Source organism: Acipenser ruthenus, chromosome 25, assembly GCF_902713425.1.
Source record: "Acipenser ruthenus chromosome 25, fAciRut3.2 maternal haplotype, whole genome shotgun sequence".
Classification (NCBI taxonomy): Eukaryota; Metazoa; Chordata; class Actinopteri; order Acipenseriformes; family Acipenseridae; genus Acipenser; species Acipenser ruthenus.
In genome coordinates this window covers 24,817,205-24,823,352 of record NC_081213.1, presented here as the reverse complement: position 1 = coordinate 24,823,352, position 6,148 = coordinate 24,817,205, and positions in this window count along the sequence as shown.

Below are 6,148 nucleotides of genomic sequence, written 5' to 3'. Positions count from 1 at the left end.
CCGGGAACCTTTTCTCATTATAGAGAGAATTTCAAAGCAAAATAAGCAGCCTCATAAAGAATGTCCTGTGTTTACTATATATATATAATTTGTAAATTTGACCTTAAACTCAGATTAGCAAACCATAGCTGGACACATCCCTGCACCTCCACCAAGCACCACAGGGTCAGGTGATGGACCCTCAAACCAAGTGGATTTGAGGCCAACTGTTTCATAGTGTACAAAACTCCATAATCAACTAAATACCATTCATGTGTACCGTGGAGGGTTTATCCTGGACTACTGAATAGAGATGAACTAAATGCATAAAACTTGCGCTTACTGAACCCAGTTCTTGTCTTCTGTTTATCAGTCACAATAGTAAGGTAGGTAGGAAGCATTGTCAGATTTTTATTTTTTTTAATTCTTATGAATCAGGCTTTTTGTAGTCCTTTCAAGTTTTAAATATCACAGAGGCAGCGTTTTCTTCATGGATAGTGATTACCTAATCACACTGCATAAGATGTCCTTGCTTGTATAGGTGCACACGGACTTGAAGTCAATATGGAGTTAACTTTGGGCACCAAGACATTTGCTATGGTACTAAAATAAATATTTTAGGCATTCAACAGTTAATAAAATTTGAACTTTTCATGCAACCAAGTCATTGAATAGAAGAACATGATGCAAAATGGCATTAGAGATCCAAATGAAGTCATTATAACATTCACCCCTTGGTTACTAGGTCAACGTCATCATTTTAATCAAATGCAACTGAAGGTCAGGCAGAGCTTAAAGCAAACAAAACCAACATTTTTCTGTAAAACATAAGCAGATTTAAAGCAGGACAATGCAATGCCTCTGTTTGTAATTCAGGGATTAACGTTCCTAATGTAAAACTTCTGAAATGTTTGGCTCATTGGAAGGTACTACAAGGCACTTGGCTGGGAACAAATGCTAGAATTGACTGCACAAAATGTTATTGCTTACACAAACTTTAAATCCTGTAGATACAGAAAACGTTTCTCTTTTTTAAAGCTTGCCTTAATTTAGTACTGCAGTACTAAATAGCATAACATGTGGTCATGAGTAAAAACTCAATCTTTTCAGTATTTGTCTCTTACTCTTTACTTTATTAAAGCTTAAGCAATGCACAAGACACACACATATTGATCTGCACAAATAGTTACCAGGTCCTCATCATACCAGTAATTATATGTCCTGAAATGTACTACTTAACTGTACAAACTATTTGTGCTAAACATTTACTGTACAAGTAAAACGAGTCAGATCACAACACCTGACAGTTTCAGGGAAGCCATTACTTCAAACCTGTACACAATTCTATTAACAAAATAACAACTTTCTTTTTAATAACAATCTCGGTAGGTAGATTATTTGGAATGCCAGTCAATTTTACTATATTTCTTCACAAATCAAGAAAAGATATTTTCCTGTGAATGTATCTCAGATATCAGCGCTGAAGGTTTACCTTCAATATTGCTGAACTCAGAGGGCCTGATTTACTAAGCAGCGGTAATTTGGCCAGAATTGCTGGAGGAAAATTGAGATGACTGTGTATGGTATTTCCCACGGTGTCACACCCTATTTACTAACTAATTAGAAGCAAAAATACCGGTAGGAAAAATTATAAGGCATAAATATTGTGGGTGACAACAGGTCTGAAGTTGCACACGGCATTCATTCTATTGACAAGTGAAGGCGCTTACTTACTGGTGACGGCAGGGATAAAAATATGAGAGATTCATCAAGTTTCACTGTTACAACGTAACCTTCCAACTTTCTTAAAGCCAGAAAGAACCTACAGAAAAATGTACATTGTTAACCATGTTTACTTACAATTTTAGTAACTATGTTTAGTTACAATTTTAGTAACTATATTTAATTACAACTGTGATGAATCTTGTAACATTGTGTCAGTTGAAATTTGCTTCTAACACTGTTTGATCAATAAAGGTATTTAAAGGTCGGTTGGGTAGGTTTCTTCAGTATTATTATGTTATACTCATTTAGTTTTATTACGTGCATCATTTTCATCCCAAATGGAACTTCGGAACCGAGTGTTCCGGGCGGTACTACAAGGTTTTATGAATGAAGGCAGGTATTTATCGTAAAGGTATGTGAAATAAAGGTCGGTTCTGGCGGGTTTTTCGTCAGCACCATGGTGCTTTCGCCTATTTATAAGATGGCGGAATTTTTCAGTCCTACGCAAAATCCTTGTCGGACCTTCGTGAATGGCTCATGAATGTATGGCAGCTCGTTCACTGTGTTTAACATGGTGCTGGCGGCAGATCTACTTCGCCCCTTTCATTTTGCATCCGCTAAATTCTTGTTTTCCGCACTGAAATGAGAATAGTAAGTAGGACGGGGACAGAACTGCGCACGGTAATCATTGTATTGCACAAGGTAAACACTTATTAATGATGCCCAGAAAGTACATGGGTTGTAACTGTCATTGGCAGTTTTAAGACAAAACCTCTTCACTAATGCTTAGCTGAAGTTTTGAGGTTTGTCCTCTCCAGTCCTTTCTATAGCTCCTACAGTATGTCTCTTGTTGGCAGAACTTTTTTTAAGGAGGGGTCTAACTTGAGTGTTAAATCAGACTTTAAAAAAAAATACTTCAACATGATTGAACTGGATTTAAACAGAATAGATAGAGTTCCGGAGCCCAAACAAATGGATTTAAATAGAAACAAGCAAATGTTTCCTAATTCGTTTTAAAATTCAAGCCACATAATGAAAAGCACAATGGATTAACAAGTAGATGTGTTGTAGCTTAAATATATAACATTTTACGACATTCAAAATTACGCAGTACCGTGTTGCAAGCAGAAACTAGTGATTTGCATTGTTAAAGACATTTAAACAGACCATCCATTCTATTGAAAAAGCCTCGGATAATTCAAATCGGGATTAGGTCTCTGAATTTCCTTAAAAATATTATTAGCTAAGAATCACAAACTAACCAGAGTAAGCTGGCTTTAAAGGTTAAGCTAACACAAAATGTAGGGACAATTTTAAACAATGTGGCTTTGCACAATCTTCTTTCTCCTCGGGGCGTCATTCCTTGCAGGCATCAATGAGAACTAGGACTGTGCGAGTCCCAGAGGCACTGTGTAACCTATGTATTATAGACATTTCAATAGCACAATGTTCTGTTTTATCTCACAGCAGTTGTTTTCAATTAATTCAAGGCAAAGACGTTTGCTTCTGCAAACAGAGATACTGTGTTGCTTAAGAAGCAACTGAAGAGAAAACTCAGTCTCACAGCAGTATGTTCAGTCTGACTCCTAGCTGGTTTATAAAACTGTGCACGGTATGGGTCTTTGGTGAGCATATGCTAAAGCCCTTAAGAAGAGCAAAACAATAAAAAGCAACTCAAAACTAGACAAGAGAAGCCTTTCCTTAAATGAAACTGATTCCTTTTTGGGGAGCATTTTCTTAGTTTCCCATGTCATTCCCACATCCAAGCTTTCCTAACACGAACTATAGGTACGGTGATCTCATTAGAACAATTATTAAAGGCTGCATTTTCCAACCCAGCCATCAAAGACCCCAGGGCAATGTAATTTTAAAATCAATCCCTTCAAAAAAGGCACCAGTGTTGGCTGTTTCTAAAGGACTGTCAATTACCTCTACCTCAGTTCAGCAAAGGAAAACCAGCGTGATTCAAGTCAGCGCCAATAGAGGTCTATTCTTTGGAGAAATCAGCCTGTGTATGGCCTTGAATTTATTTAGCTTTAAGCTCCATTGGGCTGTGGGAGCTCACTAAATATTCATTTTGCGTGCCAGGCACATCCCTGCATGCAAATGCCAAATACCAGAGGTAGAGTGCAATTATCAGTTAGAGCGTTCAGTCTCACTTGTATGTTTAAATTGTTGCAAACATTTATGGAGCAGTTGAGGTTTTATGTTCTTTCTTTTTTTATATTCTTTATTAGTTTACAGTCTATTTTAATTTTATAATTTTATAAAACCTTACCTCTGGTCACCAAAGAGCACAGGCAGAGAAAGATGCAAAGCAACTTAAGTGTCAGAAAAGTGTTGCCTCTGTTGATAGAAGCACGCATACTGTTGTTATTTGTAGTTGGCTAATTCCCTCCCCCCCCGAACTGAACTGAAGAAATCCCCTGAACAGGGTTTTCAAAGAACTCCTCTTGCTGAGAGGCTGAACTTTCCCACAGAAACAAAGTGCAAATTGTTTCGTTCTACATTAATCTCGGTTTTAGCAGTCACTTTGCACAACATTGCCAGTCTGCTGCACCACGCTTTTAGATATGATGCAAATTAGGCATTCCTCACAGCTGTGGTTGACAACAGGAAGTCTTAAAGAGCTTTCAAAACAAAGGAAGAAAAATGGGCCTTATTTATTCATTCACTGAGCATGCTCAGTACCACTGTGCATCATGGGATGATCCAACACCATGGCAACTGCTGTAGTACATAAACTCTGAAATGCAAACATTGTATGCGTGTGGCTTAGCTGGGTTTCAAAGCTGGTGTGAAAATCAACATATGGATATTTTATTAAGATTCTACTGCTGAATACTGACATGCCATTCTTACAATGAAATGGGGACTGACTGTTGAACATACATATCAAATATAAAACATTACTTTATACTTTATAAAAAAAAAAGACCCATCCCAAACCTTTGTACTCCTAATAGGCCACAGTTAATAACAGCAAAGTCATTAACATGGTACCTGTCAAAGCATGGCTTCTCTAAATGCAATTTAAAATGAATGTCATTCTGTGCTACAATACATCTCTATAATCATATTTCACATGCTGTAGATCCTCTTAAACTTCAGCCTGGTAGTTTTTTATGGATCACTTGCCATGATCCGGTCATGTGTACATTCTCTACTTTTACATAACACCCAGGTTTTCGCAATCTATGAATTATTTACTGTAGAGTTTCACTGAAGAGATATTATATTGCTGCATATTAAGCGCATGCATTTGCCATAAGACAAAAAATAAGGGCTCCTGTGGACAAAGGTGATTTTTACTTTACCCAATCATGCTGTTAAAAGTCAGAGTCAGAGACCCTCTGGTAAATCTAGTGTAGAATTAACCACACAATAAATGTTTCCATTTGACATTTACATTATCTTAAAGAACAGCTGATGCAACCCAATATAGTACAGAGCTTGGTGGCTACTTTCAGATCTTATTAGGAAATAAAGCAACAGCTAATGTTATTTGAGACCGTTTTATAAATCGGATTATTGAGTTCCTTTATCATGCCATACAGTACCAGTCATCTTTTAACTTTGAAAAAATGACATTTAAGGGACAGTAAGCATAGTGCTACTGTACAAATGTAGATGCAGCAGGTGAGTCGTGCTGTATCTTTCTACAAAACAGCATGCAACTCATATGTGGTTATCCAGGATAATATTGGCACTATTCCATTTCTAAGATGTGAATTCCAATGGTAGAACAGTATGTCCAGTATCTGGTAACCCTCCACAGTGTCTTTAACTGCACTGTAATAACATATCACAAACAGCTGTGTAGTTACAATGCAACTACGACTTTTGTAATTGCATGTGGTTGTATATTTCCAGTATAATAACTATGTAACCTACGTATGTGCTATTACAGTTACAGTGTAGTTAGATACACTTAATGGACTGTAGCCATGTATTTAACCCTATTTGATAAGGGGGAGCGATATGATATTTAGCACATATTGATAAACATTTCAGTATTCACTTTTTTGTTAATTATCTTTTCAACTTAATTTCAGTTATATTTTATACAAAAAAACCTCTGTGATTAAAAAAAAAGACAAAACAGCTGTTTAATGGTTAACGCTGTTTATGTCAGGGGACTAGGCATGCCCACATACTGTACATCGCTGTGGACCGATAAAGGAGAAGAGGGCTGCAGTAGTGAGACAGTGGAGAAGAGAGTTTGTGGGTCTGAAGGGTTAGTATTATGTGAAATATAGGGCAGATGTGAACATTATATTAAGCACCCAGGAGCACATTGGTTTTACCTGAAGGACAGGGAGATGAAGATGCCCAGGGAACACTTGTTATTATACAGTAGAACCTTAAGTCATATTGCTGCAATTGATTGAAGAAAGGTCAAATGCACTCTACTCATGTCATCAGGACAGTTTCAATTCATTAT